Source organism: Dendropsophus ebraccatus, chromosome 9 (genome assembly GCF_027789765.1).
Source record: "Dendropsophus ebraccatus isolate aDenEbr1 chromosome 9, aDenEbr1.pat, whole genome shotgun sequence".
NCBI classification, from domain to species: domain Eukaryota; kingdom Metazoa; phylum Chordata; class Amphibia; order Anura; family Hylidae; genus Dendropsophus; species Dendropsophus ebraccatus.
The window spans coordinates 95,628,141-95,652,315 of NC_091462.1; the positions used below are offsets into that span (position 1 = coordinate 95,628,141).

General features: G+C 42.3%; 1 protein-coding gene across 4 annotated transcripts in view; it reads left to right on the plus strand.

The window, feature by feature from the left end:
- Window positions 1-24,175, plus strand: part of ELFN1 (extracellular leucine rich repeat and fibronectin type III domain containing 1) — a 444,895-nt gene that overhangs the window by 416,243 nt on the left and 4,477 nt on the right. The window lies entirely within an intron of this gene.

Genomic DNA, 24,175 nt, shown 5'->3' on the forward strand with positions numbered 1-24,175 from the left:
TTAATACTGCGCAAGAGCTTATTCTGTGGCCGGGAGATACATGCAACCTTTCTATTCCAAATCCCCTCTCATTACTTTCTGGATTGTGTTTTATGTCTTTATATGACGTAGACCTTTCCAAAATACCAAATACTCGGAAATTATCTATAAGTTAAGGGTCGTAAACCTAGAGAAGATTCTACACTTAGGAAGACTGCTTTATCTCCACAGATTTGTTCCTTCTTACCTATCTTGATAATTTGAGATCCCGAGGGATTTTTATATTACCCGGTGGAGCGAGTAGGCTCATCCAAATCAATTATTGTAGAAATAAGAATATCTTATTATTATCTTATCCGACCACTTAAACGGGTACTCCAGCGGGGGGGGGGCACTTTTTTTGCTGGGACCTGGGAGGAGGTGGCTGAGGGAAAAGACGTCCACGCACCTCCCCGGTTCCAGCGGCGGGTCCTGCATCGCGGCTCTCCGGTGCCTGGTTCCCGGCTGCTTCCTGGTGTCTGACGTGTGCCCGAGACGTCTTAAGTCCGCTCAGCCAGTCAGTGAAGGAGACGGGATCCGTTTCAAATCCGCTCAGATCCCGCCCCTGTCACTGACTGGCTGAGCGGACCTGAGACGTATCGTCTCGGGCCTCTGTCAGGCACCAGGAAGCGGCCGGGCACTGGAGCGCCGCAATGCGGAACTCGCCGCCTAAGCCACCTCCTCCCCTGTTCCAGCAAAAAAGTTCCCCCCACCGCTGGAGTACCCCTTTAATGTATAAAGTGGCTTCTCGAATGCCCCTCAACATCAAGTTCTGAGAGAGAGAGAGAGAGAGAGAGAGAGGAGGATCCGGCAAGTGGACTTAAAACATGCTCAGATTTCGACTGTTTCCAGCAGAGGTAACCTACCATCAGTGGTGTCTGGCAGCAGCTTACTACTCTGTCCCTACTCTGAGCACTTACATATATAGCAGAGCCAAGGGGGCGTGGGCTTGTAGAGTCGGAGAGATTGCTGTGGGTAGGCCAAGCATACAGTCCATCTTTACTGTACTTATCTATTCATCCATCACACAATTTTTGTATAATAAATCATAAGATGACCTGTCCCTGTGCGACCGTGGAGAATAATTGTTTGTTTGCCCAATGCCTCCCCATCACCCGTAGGCCAATGTCCCTCCTCACAATCAATGTTGTTGTCATGCGAGGAGCGCCATTCCTGGGATGATATTACAAGCCTCCCCATCTCGTCTATGTGAAATATCCATAAATTACACTCCATTTAAATATCAGGGACTATTTAATTTTCTCATCCCGCATGCAAAAGAATTCTTACATTCTTGATTAAATCTATGCCGGCTGATTTATTAAAGGCCTGTGGCAGGCTCCTTTCATTTCCTCAGAGTCTGAGCTTTTTAATTATAATGAATTCATCCCATCTTTCTGTGTTTTACGCACTGTAATCCATCCCCGCTCTTCTGCCATAGACTTTATTAGATGGGAAAGCGCGTGTTTATAAGGCCGGTCGCTGGGGTGATATAAGTAGCCAAATCACATCATGGAAGCCATGCTCCTTGGCATATCCGCTGACGTACAGACCATACACACTAATGTAATCAGTCTGGTTCTATACAAGGTATTGGTTTCCTTTCATCCACACAGACTGTTGGATCTGTAGTAAGGTCCCTTAGGCTTGCCGGCAGTGCAGTGGAGCTGGTGTATCCAACACGTCCTCTCTTCTCTAGATGAAATATATGCTCAGGCTTTTCCATGATCTCTATGATCTTGCAGTGATGAGATTTACAGTCTGTATTATTATGTGCACAATCGTAATTCTGCTGGGTGTCAAACAGTCCACAAGCTTGTGGTAAGGAACATCCACTCCTCGATGAATCAACTGCAAGACCGTCTACGGATAAGTGTTAGAATTGTATAAATGCGGATGGGACAATGATCGGGGGAAGGCGAACTGGAGAACACTATGGTTTGGTTGGAAATCTATTACAGTTATCAATCTGAACTCCAGTGTCTAAGGGCAATAGGATGAATTCTAGATTCCTGCCTTGGGCACCTAGGGAGCTTATGCCATGTAGTAGTAAAGCAAAATGTCCTTATGTCCCTGTCATATCAGAAACAGACATATGATTAGTGTTCAGCAGACTAAGCAACTTTTTCCAACACTTTGATTCCCAAGAAAACATGGATACAGCCTATGGCTAAGTTCACACAACATTATTTTTTCATCTAATAATGGCCGTTGTAATGCCGGCCATTATTAAATGAAAAAATACATTGCATTGATTGTAATGGAATCTTGGCCCGAGTTTATACACATAGGGGGAGATTTATCAAACATGGTGTAAAGTCAAACTGGCTCAGTTGCCCCTAGCAACCAATCAGATTCCACCTTTCATTTTCCAAAGAGTCTGAGATGAATGAAAAATGGAATCTGGTTGCTAGGGGCAACTGAGCCAGTTTGACTTTGCACCATGTTTGATAAATCTCCCCCATAGTACACTATTCATTGAATAGCAGCTGCACTAGACTGACAGAGGAGACAAGGTAAAGTGCAGCTGTGGTTAATTGGAATTGGACTGCAGCATCGGCCAGGATGAACTTTACTGAAACTGGCCGTTCTGTGACACGGCCGTGTCACAGAATGGCCAGTGTCATACTGTGTGTGAAGCCCGCCTATGGCTGTGTCCATGTTTTCCATGACTCTGTAGGGTTGCATTCAACTTCTCCAGATGCCAGGATTCAAATGATGAGTGTTCAGGTTTGGCCAAACAGCTCGACAAATCCACTCAACACTATATATGATCTCATGTGAACAAACACCCACTTAATGAGTTTACTGGGTTCGACTGGAGTAAGGACATATGTCCCACAGTAACCATTTTCTAGGACAGCTTTAGAGCTCGGCACTTGTTTGCCTGATGTCTTATTCATGGGACAGACAGGAGGCCAAGAGGCTGTATGAAAGCGCATTGAGACCCTGGAAGTCCATACGGCTGGGTCCACATACTGTATGCTACATCAAGTTCCGTATGGCGGAGGTACAGTATCACCCCCCAAGATGTGCAAGTGCTTATAAGATCAGAAACATAGAAAAAAGGTAAATACTGAGGTAAATGGACCCCTTAGCATAGATCCAAATGGGCTACTATGGTGCCAGGCTTTGTCTTTACCTTCAATGTACTTCCTTTACGCATTCTAATAATACACAAGTTCTTGTCGCCCAAAAGCAAATCAGATTGGACTATCCAGGCCTGGGCCCCCTCTTCCCAATGGCCCCATAGCAATTATAGGTACATAAACCCTAGCATGCACAAATAAAGGAGGGTCCTATAGAAGACGACGGGTGCCCTATAGCATCTCTGTACAACCTGGAGGCTTTATGGCTCCTTAAAATGGCCATACTGACGAGCCCATTAATACTCCGTGTGACTTTGCTGGAGTTTCTTAGCAGGAGAGGCTGAAAATAACATTGTACATTCATCTAGTGCTGCAGTAATCAATCAAGTGCCTATTATTGCCTATTAATATAATTACAGTCATAGAGCCGTATCATTTGAGGACACCGATTTCAGTCCGAGCATCATAGATATTAAGAGGCCAGACATAAAAAAAAAGCTGCCTGGCCGCTGGATTATTTCAGGTGAACGTTCTCCATTTGCGCAGCTAAAGTGATACAGTCAGCGTTTTATTAAGCTGCAATGCAAGGGTGCAGTATTATTGATGTATGTATATAATAAATACGCCGTAATAAATTGGACGTATGGGTGCTCGAGTGCTGAGGCTGATTGCTATTGACGAATTAGTACTGTAAGATATTGTAAGGAACGGCTGCCATTACCCTCTCCAATAATAATCCAACTTTAAGCACTTTAGGATTGCACACGCTGAGCCCACACATAGCCAGCCTCCTAATATAAAATAATACAATTCTAATGAAAATCAATTCCACACGGAATAAAAAGATGTTTTACATTTTACACTTTATAGATTCGGAAATGAAACTGTCCATGGAGCATGTTCTCAGAGCCAAAAAGGAGGACGTCTTTCTTGTTCTGTCCCTTGCTTTACTGCGGGTCTTTGCTTTTGGCTAAATGTTTTTGTAATACTGAGGTGATAACGCGCGCTTAGACAATATAATCCTTTCTAAAAGGGGTTATCCAGCGCTACAAAAACATGGCCACTTTTCCCCCTCTGTTGTCTCCAGTTCAGGTGCAGTTTGCAATTAAGCTCCATTTACTTCAATGGAACTGAGTTTCAAAACCCCACCCAAACTGGAGACAACAGTAGGGGGAAAGTGGTCATGTTTTTGTAGCGCTGGATAACCCCTTTAAGGTGGCACCATGCCATATGGAGGAAGAGATTAAAGGGGTATTCCAGAAAAATTAAGTTGTCCCCTAACCACAAGATAGGGGGCAAGTAAGAGATCACAGGGGTCCAACTCTGAACACCACTCGGTGATCTCCGTATGGGCCACCCGCCTTCTGTGTTATGAATACAGCCCAGGTACGGCATGAGACCTGCAGCTCTATTAATTTCATATGGAGGTGCCAGACAAGGACTCTTCCAGCTTACTCAGCTCTTTTCGGCGGCTCTATTCATTCCTATAGAGGAGCCGGAGAGAGACAAGTAAGTGCTCTTACCGACACCTATAGGAATGAATAGAGCCATGGGTCACATGCCATACCCGCGGCTCTATTCATAACACAGAACCCAGGGGCCGATATGAAGATCGCTAAATGCAAAGTAAGGATGCAATGGGCAGAAAGAGAGAAAAAATTTTTTTAAATGACAGTGCCCATTAACTTACCTGGCCCCAACTCTCTTTTAAGAGGATAGGGCTTGCTGAGGGATCAGTTACATACTGCCAATAGAATTCTATGGAGAAAGGTGTAGCAGCAGATAGATAGAGCCAGAGGCAGAAAGAGAGACTACATGAGTTTTTACCAGGTATTAGATTTCACTTGAAATTTGACTTAAAATTGTAGATGAAGACTGTATAGGGAAAATGCTAAAAATGCCATATAGAAAGTAGTACAGTGTACACACAGGTTACCTGAAATGACAGACATGCTTTAGCGGTGGTCTTTTCTCATGGAGAAATTTGAATGACCTACAAGTAGCATCTCTCATTTATTTGAATAGGCACCATGTAATACTCTTTTTCTCCAGCGGAGGTGCTGTAGGGATATTTAACACTTGCTTTCAGGTTCCCTTTATACATTACAACTGAAACCTAGGACTAAATAGAGTGGATTGCAGCTACATTAAAAACGACCTTGGGCTTCCATCACTACTTAGATTTTACGTTCACCCAAACTATAATAAAAGAGTCCGCGTTTAATCCGGCGAGCGCTTGTTGTGTACATCCATCGTGCTGATTAAGAGTGGTTGAGGCGAGATTTTTGCATGACTTGATGAGTGCCTACTGAGAAACGTCTGAAGGGGATCACACACACACATCAGTATCATAACTTCCTAAGGCTAACATTTTCTCTCCAAACTCAACTAGGCGCAAATCCATCTGCCACTCTGGAAATTAATAGCAATCATTAAACAAAGTGAGCCGGCTAAAAGATGCCTGATGTGAAAAAAAAAAAAGCCGCTGTTTCTGCCAAAACAAAAATTAAAACTATTCAGATGCAGAGCAATTCATTCATTACTACATAGTACTCCCCACCTGGGGATTCAATCTCATTACAATTTGTCCAAAACAGATGTTACCCTTTTAGCAGTCGATTATTAACGATAAACTCGATTCCCCCCGAGAGGTGTTGGAATTTTTTTTTTCTTCCTATTTCAATATGCCCTTAAGAAACCTCCAAGGGAAAAATATGTCTGAATTATTCCACATATGTTTTGTAAATCAGGATTGGAACACAACATCCTATTTATCTGGACAAAACGCCATTGTCTTTGTCACTTTTATCCTCGATATCATCCCGTTTCCATTGGTTCTTAACTAATTTTACTGTTTTCAGTTTTTTTTTTACCCAGTATAAACCACAGTATTCACTTAACTTGAAAACTGTCCTGGACCTCACACATCTATAGCTTGACCTTTTATTACCAACTGTCCCACAAATCAGACCTTAGGGGTGGTGCTTATGCAAATAACCCATAGTGGGTGTTCCTCAAGGGTGGTGCTTATGCAAATAACTCCAAAAAATGGGGCCCCTGGGGCCATACATATTATCTATTAGGCATTACTCTATTACAGAATGGCCGGTGAACCCCTTATTCTCCAATATCTCATCATAAAGAACACCTTCTATGTCTTAGGCCCTAAAATCTACCAGGAGGAATCTGTTTGTAACACACTACACAAGTTATATGGTATGCCTGTAACCAAGGTAACCATGACAAACTTTCAGATTGGTTGGCATCTCAGTGCTTAGATCCCCACAATTAGCGTTGAGTGGACCTGTCAAATTGTTTGGGTTCGGCAATGTTCTCCCAATGCTCAGCATTTGATTCCTTGTGGCTGCAGAAGTTGGATGCAGCCCTAGGGGGCCCTTAAAAACATGGATACAGCCATTTTCCTGGTATCCCTAGGACTGCATCCAACTTCTGCAGCCACAGGGATTCAAATGCTGAGAGTTGGGAGAACATTGCCGAACCCAAACAATTTGACAACTTCACTCAACACTACCCACAATCTATAGATATAGCCAGGAGAAGCACATGGCAGCATGCTTCACTCCCTGATGTAGCACCAAGTCTGACTGATTGCTTTATAAGTTTATAGAGCCCGTCACAGTGCTCTCTGCTACCACCTCTGTCCGTGACAGGAACTGTCCAGGGCTGGAGAGGTTTTCTGTATGGATTTGCTACTACTCTGCACACTTCCTGTCACGGACAGAGGTGGCAGCAGAGAGCACTGTGTCAGACTAGAAAAAAAAACACATCCTGCAGGACATACAGCAGCTATAAAATACTGGCTTGGGATTTTTAAATAGAAATAAATTACAAATCTATATAACTTTCTGACACAAAATTTTCATCAATGTACCCCTTTAAGAGAACATGACACAATGTGGGACATTTACTAAGGAGTCTAATAAGTGCAACTATTCTAATGGGGATTGGTGTGTATTTTGTTCTAATATCTTGTGACTGATTTATTAACATGTCGCACTGCCATAGTAAATGCATCTAAATAAAAAGGCGCAAAAAAGGCGCAACTATGAAAAAATCGCGCAGTTTTATTCACCTGGTTCTGACCAGACGTAAGCCTGCGCCTGTTTGTGCGACTTTTTAAAAAGTCGCAACTCATAAATTGGGCGCTAGTCCCGGATTATGCGAACTTTTGGGTGAATACTTAAAACAGGCAGATTTTTAAAAAAAAGTTGCATCTAAAAATATTAACCTGTCGAATACTGGTTCATAAATAGAACTTAGACCAAAAATGGGTGAAAAATACAATTATTCACCAAATATTAGGTGCAAAACCCTTGATAAATGTCCCCCTATATGTTTATTGCAGTATATGTCCATAAAATCAGGTGTGATGGGTCAAGAATGATCTTCCTATTGTGTTGGTAAAAAAAAAAATGCAACGCAAACACCTCAGTCTATTGTGCTTTCTAATCCTCAGCTTCAGATTGCTCCCTGTGATCCCAATTTCATGCAAATGGTGGCTGCGAACTCCCCGAGCTTGGCGTGACTTGATAAATCGGGGCCTTTGAAATGAATCAATACCATGCACAAAACTATTACTTTTTAAAGGCACTTTAAATGCTGGGTGAAAAATGCCGTTCTATCACATTGTGTCATTCATTTCACCTTTTCACAGAGGAAAGGAGAACTTTTTCAAAGCTAACATTTTTCACTAAGGTAAAAACAATCAGTTACACGTTGAAGTGCGGCAGACGGCTGCCAGCGTTCCAGAAATAGGTATCATACAAGCATCCAGACTAAATCCTGGCTCTGTCCTTATACCCAGAGCTCAACACAACAGTAACAAAGCAGCTAGGAAAATCCCATACTATTACAACACTCACAGTAACTTGTAGCTGTTTAAAGGGGTTCTCCGGGACTAAAGCCAGTGGGACCTGTGCCAATCAGAATAATAAATGGGCAGCCTATCCATCAAACATGAGTCCAGTGGATACGATATCAATGTTAGAGTACTGGAGAACCTATTTAAAGTTATGGAAATAGTTTAAGGGGTACTCCAGAGAAATAAAAAAATCAAAGCAGTGGGTGCCAGAAAGTTATACAGATTTGTAAACTACTTGCGTTTAAGCAAAAAAAAAATCAGTAATTACTAGCTCCTGTATGCCCTGCAGGAAGTGGTGTAGTTCTGTCCAATCCAAAACAGTGCTCCCTGGTGACACCAGGAGAAGTTTGGGTATGGGGATTTGCTACTGCTCTTTACAGTTGCAGACACAGACAGAGGTGGCAGCAGAGAGTACTGTGTCTGATTGAAATAATACACCGCTTCCTGTGGAACATACAGCAGCTGTTAAGTACTGGAAGGCTACTTTTTTTTTATAGAAGTAATTTACAAATTTGTATAAACTTCTGGCCTTGGTTAATATAAAAATAAATCTCCTTTAGTTTTTTTCAAAATTAAAACTTTTTACCTATGCACGAGTTAAGAGATTAGTATATGATTGGTGGGGGTCCAACTGCCAGACTGCTACTTTCTTTACTCTCTAGGGGACTGACAGAAAAAGCCAAGTACAGGGATTGGCTATCTTTTCCAGTTCCATACCAAGAGTGGAGCAGCAGCATGCATGCCCGACCACTGCACCATGCACATGAGGGGACACAGGAGCTTCGTTGTTGAGATCGCAGGGTCTCCCAACAAAGATCTGAGACCTATCCTGTAATACATATCTATTGTAGGAGAACCACCTATCCTTGGTGTACATGCCAACAACTGACCCAGCAATACAGACTGTTCCATCTCTCCACTTTCATTTTTCATATTGAGAACCTGACCAGGACTTGCATACCGAGAATTCTTTGTTTAGTTAATTAGTTCATTTAAAGGGAATGTATCACCTGCATTTTCTTTCACTGATAAGAGTCAGATACTAAAAATTGTTCTTTTATTCCAATCTGTTGTCTATGCTGTAATTTCCCCCCCACACACTTTTTGTTCATTATTATGGGGGCTGCCATCTTGCCTGGGCTGATCTTAACAGCACTTAGTGACATGCTTTACAAGAAGACCCATGGACATAGACGACAATAGACAGAGTATGTCCGTTTGAGATGAATGTGAAACACTGAGGTCATTCCACAGTGAGTGCTATTGTCTCCTCTATCTACTGGTGTCACATGACTGCAATGCTGTGCAGATCACTTTACAGCAGCTTCCTCTAATCACCACAGACACAACAGGAAGTCTCGGCTTAGTTTAAACCCCAGTGGTGAAAATAAAAACTGCAAGAATGAAAACTGCAAGATCCCTTTAAGAGCTTTGTTGCATTACGACAATGAAATGAGAAAAAAAAAAACATTAAAATTTCTGTCTTTCTATTTTTTTTTCCTCCCTAAAATTTTGCAAACAGCAGCATTTCAATAGTGTCTGTTGCAAATATCATTATTATAATGTATGCATTTCAGTTGGCTTAATTTGCATGTTCATTAGCATTTTGATTATGCACACCTGCATGGGAAGATATATCAACGGCAACGAGAAAACCTGAGACGCAATTATTAAAGGCAGCGCTTGTGGAGAGGATAGAGGAGCGAGTTAGCAAATCAATTCTTCCTTTACCCTTATAGCGAAGCTTTATAAATCTGCGCATAGCGCGCCTTTTCTTCCCATAGATCTTGCTGGCAAAATGTGCTCGGCACGTCATCCAGATATTAAATAACATTTTATCACTGAAATGAGCAACACGCTGCTACAAATATATCAACATATGAGCAGAAGATTTCACATGTTCGCCTCCTAAGAAAGCCCAGGCTTTATAGGTGTTGGAGGTGAGGAATGAAACATTATTGCACTTTAATTTACAAACCTCCAATACCTCCATTTTATTGAGGAGGGAAAAGGGAACATTTATCAAAAGTTCTTATTCACTGCATGTAAGGTAAAGCATAGTGCAACGCTTGCATCTTCAAAGTAAGTTGTCAGAATGTTTAGTCCACATTGAGTGTTAATCCATCCAGTTCTATCCATATAATTTGTTGGTTGAGATGGGGGGGGGAAAAAACAGTACTGGGCTGCCGGATTGGCAAATATTGCCAAGGAATCCCCTATTTATGTCTTTAAAGGCAGCTGAGCCCAGTAAATCTTCCATATCTTTTCTCTATACTGTCCTTCAGAAGCTAGAAAAAAAAACGCTCTTAAAGGGTTTGTTCACACTACGGAAATCACACAGATATCTTGACGCAGATTCCTTGCCCACTCCCGCTTGACTCTCCGTCCGTCCCATAGACTGCATTCTATGCTCGGGCGGATTCCACTGACTGCCCAAAGAATTCACATGTCATTTCTTTACGGAATCCAACGGAACATAGATAGAGCCTATGTGATGGTCGGAACTTCAAGTGGGAGCGTGTGGTGGTGGAGGGGAGTGGCGGAATCATTATTGACATGATTTCCGTATTGTGCACATACCCTAAAGGAGGAGTCTCACCAAATTCAAAACATGGAGGCAGGCAGGGGAGTGCGGGAAAATAATAAACAATGTAACCACCCATCCTCGTCCTTCCAAAGCGCCGCTTCCGGTCACGCTGATAGCCACTTGGTGTCATTTTCCGCTGTAAACCTGGTACGTCATATACCTGGCTCTTTTAGCTGCAACCCCACAGCCCGCCTAAGAGATTACTAGATCAGTCAGTCAGTGACTGGGGTAGTATTCTGCCTCAGAGACTGATTGGCTGAGTGGGCAGTCAGTCACTGAATTTGACTGAGGAGCCAAGTACATGATGTTGCAGCTGGAAAAGCTGCAGGACACCAGCCTGGGACGATGGGACCTGGGAGTGGTGCTACAGGGCACGAGGATAGGTAAGTTTACTTTGTTTTTTATTTTCCAGCAACCCCCTGCCTTCCTGTCATTTTTGGATTCCTTGGGTCTTCTCCTTAAAGACTTGGTCTCGCTGGACCCAAGACCAGGAGATGGTAGATATCATTCTCGCAGGTTAGGATAGGATCAGAATGTGTGTAATCAATGAGAGGTGGCAGGAAACATTTTAAATTGTTGCATTGGGGCTTTATTCGGCTTGGATTGGATTATGTTCTGTCCTAAATGTAAATCCACTCTTACCAACCTATCGCACAGAGTTGCCCCTCTATGAATGCCCCTCTACAGCCCATTTCTGGCAGAAAGTAGTTACTTAAATCCATGATCACTGGAAAATTAAGCTAGCTATAACAACGCATACAATTCTTTTTTATCAGTTGCATCCTTCGGAAGGTCGAAATGACTCTTGCTCCCCGTCACGCAACATGGTGTTTTGGGTGGCGTTTTAGTGTCTGTTCCATAATTAGTTATACACTTCCCCTCCAAACATACCTATGGTTGTCTCACAATTATTTTTTGGGGGTGGATCGGGTAGACACAGAGCGTCATAAAGACAAAAGCACTAAAAATATATAACATGTAACACACATAGAATTTTCTTCAATTCCCAGGAGGTAAATAAGTAAAAACACAAACTTTTTCCCGTTGAGTTAAACACATAAACAAAAATAAATACAGAATTAAATTCTAACACATTTTAAACCCAGTTCCTAATCATTGCAAGTTAAGAACTGGCTTTTAGCAGTGTTTCATTTTCTATGATTATCTCCTTCCATAGACTATTTTTAACTTGCTTTTTAAAGTTTGTGATTACTTATCTACTAGAGATGAGCGAACCGGGTTCGGGTTTGAGTCCATCCGAACCCGAACGTTCGGTATTTGATTAGTGCTGAACTTGGATAAAGCTCTAAGGTTGTCTGGAAAACATGGATACAGCCAATGACTATATCCATGATTTCCACATAGCCTTAGAGCTTTATCCAACTTCAGCAGCCACCGCTAATCAAATACTGAAAGTTCAGTTTCGGATCAACACGAGCATGTCCAGGTTCGCTCATCTCTATTAGGTGATTTTGCCTTTTCTTTACATATGTATTATGTGGTCACCAGTTCTTTTGGTGGCCATATTGTATTATAGTTTACCTTTTTTAGTAGATTAATTGTATGGCTCACTCTTATTGGACGTTTACACAGGCGGATGATCTGACAGATTTTTGAAGCTAAAGCCAGGAATGGATTTAAAACAAGGAGAAATCTCAGACTTTATGACCTGTTCTCTGTTTATAGTCTCCCCATGTAATAGGGGCTTTAGGCATCGGACGTCAGATCTAAGATCAAGTGATCATCGAATTTCAAGAGATCAAGTCATAATTGCATGAGTTTCATTTGGGGCTATAGAGTTCAGGAGCCAGACATGTGATTAATAGAGATGAGCGAACCTGGAGCATGCGATCCGAACCCGAACTTTCAGCATTTGATTAGCGGTGGCTGCTGAACTTGGATAAAGCCCTAAGGCTATGTGGAAAACATGGATATAGTCATTGGCTGTATCCATGTTTTCCAGACAACCTTAGAGCTTTATCCAACTTCAGCAGCCCCAGCTAATCAATTGCCGAATCAAATACGTTCGGGTTCGGATCGACTCGAACCCGAATCCGGTTCGCTCAACTGATCATTGCATCAGTTTCATCTGGGGATTTAGATGTGAAAGGCCAGACTAGTGATCAAGTGATCATCGGGTCAACGTCAAGTGATCATCAGGTCAATTTCATGTGAACAACCCCTTTAAAACACCTTGGCCCTTATAAAAAATCTGCACCCACATGTTACTACCAATGTGATCATAGGGCTTGGTGTTTATCTTCACATTCCAGCACTCTTGGAATTTCAAATTATTTCAATGCCACCTTCATCCTATTAGCAGAAATAATACAACCGCAAGTATTGCTCAGTGAATGTTATACAGAAAGTGTAAGTATTAATCTTTAACTTTAATTTAAAGGGATTACATCTCAGAATCTTGGATTAAACGTGGTTTTACCCCTTAATACTAAATTATAAACATCTGGTTGTCAATTTAATTACCTCTACTAATCTAAGGATTAGGACCCATTGGCTCTGTAATGACACAGAATTTATGGCAGTCAGCATGGGATATCTGAATCAGCCTTATCTCTTACCTATTCAACCTTTATAGTCATTCTGGTACAAACACTGGGCTGAAAATACCCAATAACAAAAGGCTGGTAATCTCAATGAAATTGATTGTGTTATTAGCTCAGTTACGCGCAATATATATGGTCTATCCAAATAAATGTACTTAGAAGAACAGAGAAGGACTTGGTTACAAATAAGCTAAGCAGTAGGACTCAATGCCAGGCAGCAGCTGCAAAAGCATATACAGTTTTAGGCTATGTTCACACTACGTATATTTCCGGCCGTAATGCGAACCGCAAATATACGCCCGTAGTTTTGAGGTTGATGCGTACGCTTGGAAGTATACGATTTTCGGCCGCACAATGCACACTACGTATGAGCCTACGGCCGGATTGTATACGGCGCCGTGAAAAATGAACAAGACCATTGTTTGCGGCCAGAACTGTTCCAACTCACAGATTTCAGTCATGGATTTCAATGCGGTCCCGTACGAAGTACTTATTTCAGCCAAATTGAACTTGATTTTTAGATCCAAAAGGTTCTGTGTGTTTTATTGGGCTGGGCGAAGATTTCCAAGTAAATGACCTGTCTCAGATCGCTTCGAAACAAGCTAGGAAGCATAACTGTACTACGGGCGTATGTTCGCGGTTCACCTGCATGTTCGCAATCCGGCCGCATGTCTATTTTTCCCACGGCCATAGTTTTAGCCGCGCATGTCCGGCCGCGTACGAACTACGGCGGGACATATACGTAGTGTGAACATAGCCTTAGGGATAAGACGGATTCAAATCTGCAATCAGAATGTAATATGATCCTTCTTTAAATCCTTAGATCACATATCAAAGTTGATATTTAGGGAAACCTCCAGCAGGTTAGAAGCATCTAACCTGATGATACGGTATCTTCCTATAGCACACAAGGTGCTGGAGATGAAAGTATAGCCCCTATTACACGGGGTGACAGAGAGAAGCAAACAAGCGCTGTCAGTGCTCGCTTTCTCCTCTTTCCCCGCTTGTTGCCGCCGTTATTACAGGCGTCGGCAGCCATCAGGTGAGTACAGTGGGGAGCTGGGGGGGCTGCCCGGGTGATCGCTAGATCATCCGGGCAGCCCATAGCAGATAGCAGCAGTCTGTTGCCGCCGCTCCTATTCCACAGAGCGACGACAGCAGATCGCTGCTATCATAGTCATTTGTCTTTCAACATGTTATAAGACATCGTCCATGTCGGCTCATCGTTGCCTTCTATTAAACAAGATGATTATCGTCCGTAACGGATAGGAATTAACCTCCCAATATTACAGAAATGGAACAGCAGTAAGTTTCTTACCTTCATCCTCAGCACCTCTTGCGCTATAGATCTAATATGGATAGCCTGTCCTCAGCATAGGCCATGATATATTTAAAGCAACTCTGTACCCACAATCTGCCCCCCCCCCCCCCCCCCGCAACCCCTTTTACCATCAGATTGCTGCTTTTAATCCAAGATCTGTCCTGGGGTCCGTCCAGCAGGTGATGCAGTTATTGTCCTAAAAAACAACTTTTAAATTTGCAGCCCTGTGTCAAATTGGTGTGACCTAGAGTACCCCTGCCCTAGGCCTGCACCGCCCCTCCGTCCCTCCTCTCCATTATTAGGAATGCCCCTGGGCAGGATTTCTCCTAATCACCACTTGTCTGAACACTGCACATGTGCTGGACTGTTAAGGCTTGTAGTGTTCAGACAGGTATTGAATAGGAGAAATCCTGCAGTGGCATTCCTAATGATGAAGAGGGCGGTGAGGAGGGACAGAAAGGCAGTGCAAGCCTAGGCACTCTAGGCCATGCCAATATGACACAGGGCTGCAAGTTTAAAAGTTGTACAGTTGTTTTTAGGACAAAAACTGCATCACCTACCGAACTGACCCCAGGACAGATCTTGGATTAAAAGCAGCTATCTGAAGGTACAAGCGGTTTGGGGGGGAGGGCGGGCAGATTGTGGGTACAGAGTCACTTTAAATTCTGGATAATGCCTTTAAATAGAATATTGTGCGTATCATAAAATGTATACAATCATTTCTATAAAATTTAATTCTTTTGTGCATCTATTATAAACAGGGAGGGGCTTTAGCTTTGTTCCTCCCATGAGGATTCAGTGGTGTTTTTTATTGCATCTTTAGTTCTATTATCTGGGCAGAGAACACTATTAGCATTAAGAGCTTTGTAAATATTCCGTCTCTAATGTGACACAATAAGCCCTTGTCCTCCCTGTAGTGCAGAGGAGCAGCGGCAATAAACCACAGAGTGTTCTAGATGGTAATCTATATTAATAGCAAAATGATTAGAGCAAAGTAATGGAGTAAGAGGATCAAAGATGCTTTCTCACTATTAACATTCAAACAAAACAATTTGGTATCTCATAAATAGATATCTGATCAGTATGGATCTGGTTGGCAATGGTGGAGTCCAGGCCCCTTAATCCAGTTCTGGATTGGCTTTGCTAGTGGAATCTTTCTCCATTATAATCTATGGGATATTTGAAATGAACTGCTTAAAGGGGTTGGCCACTTTGTAGTAAAATTGTTCAGTGTACAGTATTAGTAAGTAGACAGCAATTAACTATGTAACGGGGGGAGTCTACTGTGTACAGTTGCTCCCCCTAGTGGTGCCTGCAGGGTGGCAGAATGTTATCATGTGACTCTATATCTGTACAGGAGACTTTTACAGGTCAGCATTAGAAAAATAGAGCTACAAACCCCATAGGTAATAAAAGGAATGAGCACAACACTTTTGATATTAGTCTTTTAGGAAAATGCATACTTCTAGGTCACAATAAACTTTTATAACTACATACTTTTACACTTTGAAGAAAAAAATTGTAAAAGACTGCAAGAAAACAATTTGCATGTAATAATGTAGCGACATTCATGGGAAATTTGAATTAAAAATAGAATTTTCATACAGCAAGCAACCGAGAATTTAATATTATTCCATAGACTGCCAAAGCTTCATAAAAAATCCATTACAATCTCCAGACAGGCCTGAAATTAAGTCGGAATAGTCAAAATATTTTGATCTTTTCTTTCCAGAAATCTGTTCTCCTAGAGATCTGAGAGACAGTTCTTATATCATTAATATGTTTTAATCAAAATATAAGGATGCCTTAGACTATTGCATTATCACCTGATTAGAAGCGTATTGCGGCTGTCCATTATAGCATCATTATGGTTATAGCAAGATAAATAGATTGGAGTTTTTGATTTTTTTTTTTCCTTTTCTTTTATTATAATTTTGCATATAGGACAGTAAAAGTATTATTTGTAGGGCAGGAAACCAAATGTAACACATGGCCACTCTTGTTCTCGGTCTGTGTGTGAAATATAGCAGCTCAGTTCTATTGAAGTAAATGGAGCCAAGTTGTAATATCACACACCAGGGGTAGCATTGTATTTGGAAGAAAGCAGCTGTGTTTTTTTCTCAAATCCTTGATAACCCTTATTAAAAAAGCACACACCTCTTAAAGGGATAGTCCTTATAATAATACTTAGTCCTTATCCATTGGATAGAGAAAAAAGTATAATTGTGTGTTGCCCAGCCACTTCATTCATTGTCTATGGCGCTGCTGGAGGTAGCCGAGTACAGTGCTTAGCTATTTCCAGCAGTACTATCCTGGATAACCCCTTTAAGACCAATGAATCCATGTGAGTTCCAGGCCAAGATCCGTGTGAATTCAGCTTTGGAACTGTGTCCTATTATTCTCTAGATAGAAATTTACTCAGTGGAATTTTAATAGTTTATACAAGAAGCATTTTTCTTAAAGCAGGTTAGACAAATTTAATCTAGTCTAGTCTGATAGTTCCATGGGGCATCGAGAAGGAAGGTAGGTCTCTTATCTGCATCCTCTGCACCATTTCCATGCAGTTTTAATATGTCCAGAAAGACCATTTGGAGCACTGCCCCACCCCAGAGCACCAATCCATCCGACCGGCCCGCCCCTTCTAGTGATTATCAGTGGAGTGTGCCAGCGGCTGGACGCTCTGGAGGCAGGCAGTGCTACAAATGGCATTACCGGATACAGGACTACATTTAGGCTATGTTCACATGTCGTAAGAAAATATCATCCCGGCCTGTACTGCAGTATCAGCACGTATTACCGAAAAATGGAATCACTTATTAATGCTTTCTATGTGGAAACTGTGCCAGGTTGCCAGAATGCAGGTTAGGATGGGTTCACACTACGTTTTTTTCATCCGTTTTTGCAAGAAGAAAAAAAGAAGAAAAAAAACGGATTAAGAACGAATGGATGCAACTTTTTTTTTTCACGTACACCAAAAACTTAGCTGACCTTATTTTTGTGCACGTTAATAAAAAGGATGCCTTATGATCCATTTTTATAATGGGAGTCAAAGTAAAAACGTATCAAAATGGATGCAAACAAAAGCAACGTGGTGTGAACCCAGCCTTAGGGGATAATTTGGGTCAAAATCTGCAGGAACTCAAAAAGCATTCAGATTGAGATAAGAAGCAGAGTTTTGCATGGTCTGCATGGGGCTTAAGGTGAATAACCCCTTAAATGTAGAAAAGTTCTATGCTCTTTCCCTACAGAACCCCTCTACTGTATATTGATCTTGCAGTCAGGTTCACATCCATAGCGCCATTTTTTTGTAAAAAGTAAAGAACAACTGCAGGGTCAGACTACACAGGGATTGTTTGTAGTCTGTTACCGTGACAACACATAGGCGCTAGATACACAAAACAAAGCTGGTAATCAAGGAAATAACTTGCAAGGCTGCTTTTCTTCACTATTTTAGATATTACAAAGCTGGAAATATTCTTTTTGAGGGCATTGCATACCATTTAACCCTTTACACATTATAAATCCAGAACAAGCAGTATTCCAAGTCCTGCGGCTTTCCAAATAAGTCTGGATCTCAGCCATACATTATACCTCCTCATACCTCATGTGCTGTATAGTGACACTCACATATAAACGATCATATTATCAATGCCTTCACCGCAGGAGGGCATGGGCCTGACCCCAGCCATCTCCTCCTGACATGACTCCAACACTGGCAAATGGTGTTGTGTAAATGAGGATATAGCACTAGGAGAGAAGGCTGGGTAGAGAATATAAAGTACACCGGAGCGGACTGACAAGATGATGACAGTGGAAGGTGTGACTATGACAAGTTATAACAGGCTGTACTATAAATCTAATTATAGAGAAATTGGGGCTATGGTAGTGTCAGCTCCTGCAAGATGAAACTATTCAGACAGGTTCATGCCACCAGGAACAAGTATTCTCCATAGTGCTCGTCATGTTTAGTGTCTCAAGTAAATACTTTATAGCAAATTCATTCAATTTTCTAAGTGTCTTGGCCTGGTGCATAGTAAATGTGGTTATTAGCCAGCAAACTCAACTTGAGATCCACAGCCTTGACAGCCTGGAAGCTGATGGCTCTTCTATATTATGCAGTAATAGTCACTGTTTCCTTCACATTGGCCCCTTCATCACTGAAGCTTACCATCTAAGTTCTCAACTAGAGCATAAAAAATCCCATGCAGGTGGGAGAACAGGGAGCAAATGTATTCATAGCAATAAAGCAAGCGTGCAAATATTTTCTGCACATTTTATTACTAGTAGCATTAAAGGGGTACTCCGGAGAAAAAAGTGTTTTTAAATCAACTGGTTTCAGTAAGGTGTATTTGTAAATGCTTTCCAGTCTTCCAGTACTTATCAGCTGCTGTATGCCCTGCAGGAAGTGGAATATTCTTTCCAGTCTGACACAGTGCTCTCTGCTGTCACCTCTGTCCATAGCAGTACAGGTTTTCTATGGGGATTTGCTACTGCTCTGGACAGTTCCTGATACAGACAGAGGCGGCAGCAGAGAGTAGAAAGACTAGAAAGAATACGCCACTTCCTGCAGGACATACAGCAGCTGTTAAGTATTGAAAGTATTGTGTTTCTTATTAAACAGAAGTAATTTAGAAATCTGTATAACTTTCTGACACCAATTGATTTAAAAGGGAAAAAAATATCCTAAGTACCCCTTTAACTGCTATTGTACTTCTGTGTTAGCATACAAGCACCAACTGGTAGTAGTAGTTCCATAAAAGCAGCGGTTTATAGATACCCCAGTGGTTGGAAACGTGTACCTTTACTCAAGAGGCAGGTAGCTTTAACACTTGCAGCAAGATGGATGGTACTAAAGGAGAATTTATCAGTGGTTTTTGAGTAGTTTTTTGTGTAAAATTCTCATAAATGTTTGAGCAATCATGGGATCCGTGTAGTTTTTGGCACCATAAAAACTCCCCACTTACAGAAACTCTTATAGAGTAGCAACCTTGAAACTGGAGAACTTGAGACTATGAGACCAAGGAAAAGCTTGTCTTCATTAGACTAGCTAACTACAGAGTTGCAACCATTGGTTCCAACCCTCCAGATATAGAGAGAACTAGGAGATTACTCCCCCCTTTTACTAGACAGCTCTAAGGAATTCTAGCAAGTTGAACAAGAGTAATGCTGTTCACCAGGGGGGGCAGCAGAGAGCAGAAAATGTGTGTATAAATGGGCTTAAAGGGGTATTACCATCTCAACTAAACTTGCCCCCTTCTCCTGATATGCTGTTCTTTCCCTCCCATTGTTGACAGCTCATTGTCTAGGTTACTGATCACCACTTTAAAAGCTGGTGTATACATAACTAAATATTTTATACTTTATATTACAGTATATATACGCTTTATGGCCATGTGCAGACTACTTAAGAGACCGTTCCCAGCAGCACCGTCCGGATGATCTTTAGGGCCGCAGAGTTCTGATGCGGGCGCATCCCTGCGTGCCCGCATCAGAACTCCCCACTGCACACTATGGAGCATGTGGCCGGAGCAGCTCGCTCCATAGTGTGCACTGACAGGGTATTCTGACATAAGTTTTCTTTGGCGCCGCGAGAGATCCTGGCCGGAGCGTATGCAACATATATTTTCGTAAAAAGTACGGTCGTTGTTGACGATTCCAACGACTGTACTTTAATGAAAATATACGTTGTGTGAACATGGCCTATGACTGTAAATTTCTACACTATAGCAATATATACTCCAGCCAGACCACTGCGTTTAGAGCAGAGAGGTGGTCGGCATGTCTTAAAGGGGTTATCCAGGATAAAACAGCTACTTTCTTGCACAAACAGCACTACACCTGCCCTTACCTTATGTGTGGTATTACAATTCAGCTCCATTCACTTCAGTGTAACCAAGCTAACAAACATTCACCCAAACTAAGGACAAGAGAGGTGCTGTTTCTGGAAGAAAGTGAACATGTTTTTCTAAGCCTTGATAACCCCTTATAGACAGGGAAAGTGTTGTAGACTTCTCTTTGGGATCCTGCTCCATGCTACTCGAACCTTTGTCATTTGATTCCCGATGCCTTCCCGCTCAGTGGGGAAGGTAGAGCAAGCCCGAGTACCGCCTGAAAAACAGGGATACAGCCTATTACTTATACTGTATCCCTGTTTTCTAGGCGGTACTTGGGCTTGCTTCACCTTCCCCACGGAACGGGAAGGCATCGGGAATCAAATGACAAAGGTTCGAGAAGGTTCAAGTTCGATCAAACCTAACAATTCCCGATGTTCGATCATCTCTACTCCATGCCTGGTATAATGTTTTTGGAATCATGTGACTATTTAAAGCTCCCTCCCCACAGTGTGATATTATTCACAAAGATATTATTCCTAGCATGTTAGGATTCTGGATCCCTGCCCTCCCCGCTGCACCTGACAGGTGATGAATGTACACGGAGGCGGTTCAGGTAAATGTAATCATTAATAAATGTTTTCTGTGCCATCTTAGAGCTGTCTGCTTGAATTATTGCAGGCAAATGGATAGCCCGAGCTCAGTTTAACATTTGGTGGCTTTTAGCAATAAAAAAAAAAAATGTACAAATCGCCCTACTTTGTGTACGGCTGATTAAACATTTAGAATTTGTAATTCATCATTTTAATTTCTCTCTCACTTTGCTTGGATGACTCTTCTATTTTGTTGCAAATGGAGAAACAATGAACGGGCCGGAAAGAGGAGACAATTTTAACTCTCCAAATACTGCATAGGAATTTCTAAATGTCTAAATTTCCTTTTGCTGATTGTAGCCGGATACTGGAGAAGAGACCCAATCTCCAGACCTTATTCTTCTTATGGGACACACTTGTGAGCGTGCTCTGTAGGCAGTGGAGGGGGAGGCTGAGCTGTGAGTAGCCGTTATTGTGTTCTCCTGCGTTATCTATAAAGTGGTGTCACCTGTCACTGTATTGCTGACTGTGATAAGAAGGGTGCTGTTTGGAAATGATCTGTACACAACAAGAATTCTGAGCTTAGTTTTAAGCCTGGTGGTCAAAATTAATACTGCACGATTTCAGTGAAACCCAGTGCGTCAGTAACCCCTTCTATCTTCTCAATCCAGTTAATAAAAAAGAAAGTTGACGGCACTCACCCACCTGTTGCAAAGTTACTTTATTCCAAGGTGCAGTTAAAAGCTTTCGAAAAACATATCTTGCCAGAGCAGATGCCGTACCACTTCACAGCGTAGTCATGATGGCCATTTCACTGCATGCGCACTTTATTGGATGCCATCTGATGAAGTGCACATGCACGTGAAATGGCTCTGGCAAGATATGTTTTTCTGAGTTTTTAACTGCACCTTGAAATAAAGTAACTTAGCAACAGATGGGTGAGTGCTCTCAACTTCCTTTCTATTAACTGGATTGTGTAGCTGTATGAGTCTTCTGTTTACGAGGCGCACCCCCGCCACTGATTGGCATTAACCTACTACACATCCATCAAGCTGTGCACAGTATACCATATAGGAGTAGTGCCGGTGAACTCTCTCATTAACTTGTCCTTCACATCTTATCTTCACATGCGATTTATAATATTGCACTGTCTAAGTTTTCCCCCAGTGCAGTACTACACTTTCTTTAGCACCATGTCATGGTATAACAGGGAGGAGTATTTGCTGTGCTCTGGTAAGCTAAAGAAGTAAGATGGGAAGTGTCTGTGTGTGTATTACTGGAAAAGAGCCCAGCCCTGGTCAATGGAGAAAATGAAAAATAGCTGTGCACCATGGAGAGGACCCTCAGGAGCTCAATACCTTCAGTGACAGCACCAACATTCCTCTACTTTCTGTAGGAAAGCAAGATTGCAGAGGAAGTGGTAAGACCTGACTGCAGACTTCAAGAAGTACAGTATGTAATCTGCACCCATGGAGACACATATGTCTGCATCGGAGCTGTATACCCAAATGTTATAATTTCAAAAGGGTGTTCAAATCTCAGACATTAAATATGCCACCAATCTCTCATAAAGGAAAGTCCCACCCTTGACCCCATCCTCCTTGAAAACATTAGGCAGAAGTCCCTGGGGTAATGTCTTGGGGGCAGTGGTGGATTATAATGTGAGCGTCAGGAGAGCTGCAGCAACGGAGGAGCGTGTGGGAGGTGATTTGTTTTTGTTTTTTATTTATTGCCATCTAATTATGGGGGCTGCACAGAGGAGCAATCTAATTAAAGGGAGGAACACAGGGGACCATCTGCTGAAGGGGGGACAACATGGGGGCATATACTAAATTTACACAGATCTACACAAAAGGCCATCTACTAAAGGGGGACTACCAAGGGGCCAAATACTATAGGAACTACACAGAGGTCATCTACTATAGGGGAACTTCACAGGGGACCATCTACAGAAGAGGGGACAATATGGAAGACATATACTAAAGGGGATATACACAGGAGGGCATCTACTAAAGCGGGACCTACACAGGGACAATCTACTCTAGGGGGACTACACAGGGGGCAATCAACTATAGGGGACTACATGGGGGACTTATACTTAAGGGCATCTATAAAGGGGGCCATCTATTTTAAGGAGGATTTACTATAGGAGAAACCACACAGGGGTCCGTTTACTATACGGGGACTACACAGGTGGACATCTACTATAGGAGGAACTACAAAGGGGGCCATTTACTAAAGGGGGGCCCTCATAGGGGGCCGTCTACTATAGAATGACTACGCAGGTGTCCATCTACTATAGGGGGACCTACACAGAGGGGAGCCTCTACTATATAGGTGATGCACAGAGGGCGCCATCCACTATGTATGGGGACCTTATTTGAAGATGAAGAAGACTTTAATTCTGGTGGCAGTGGGGAGGGGGAGTATTACTGAAATGCCTCTCTGCATTTCAGTAACATCCCTGGGCTGGATTATGCCCTCTCTCACCATCTGAATCTTGTCATTGCTAGTGAGGCAGCACAGGCGCACCGACAAGAGTAGGCTCATCACTGTAGGGCCCCACATCAGTGCGCCTGGATGGGCCATGTTGGCCTGACAGCCCAGGTTACATTTAATCTGCCACTGCCGGGGAAGGGGGGCATATGACTCTGTAGCATGGAGCCATATGGTACTGTGTGTGCTGTTTGGTAACATTAGACATTTTGCCATATCATTCCAATCTGGATGTAATAAATTAGATTGTAGCGGTGTGTGATAACATAAATAGAAGCAATGTATATCTGCGGCTGGCTGTGTTCCCATACAAGCTGAGCCTCTCCTGTGAGTATTTATGTATCAGCAAAGCAGACACATTAAAGAAACAGCCTCGCTTCTAAAACCAAGTCTCCGGTCCCCAGACATGTCACAGCGTTGCAGTAAACTGTGAGATTAGCTTTCTCATGTCTCTTCTTTTTTAATGCCCCCGTTTCATTCACACTTTGGAGAGCAAATAACCGTCAAATTGCTTGCTCTAATGAGCTGAAATTAAAGTCTGGTCCTGATAAAACATGTTTATTACACTACTTTCTATGGCAAGAAGAAGTCATATTGGGTGAGAGGGAGAACCCGATACAACAGCAGGAAGACGGAGGCGAGCTGCCTAACTCAATTCCGTGATGTTAGGGATTAAACGCATTTAGGGGACTCATAGGCCCCAGTCAAGGTCAGGCGGATCAGTATTCATTAACTACATACTGTATAATGTCATTTTATTTTAATGTGCCAGGTGGTAGACTTCCCACAGGAGA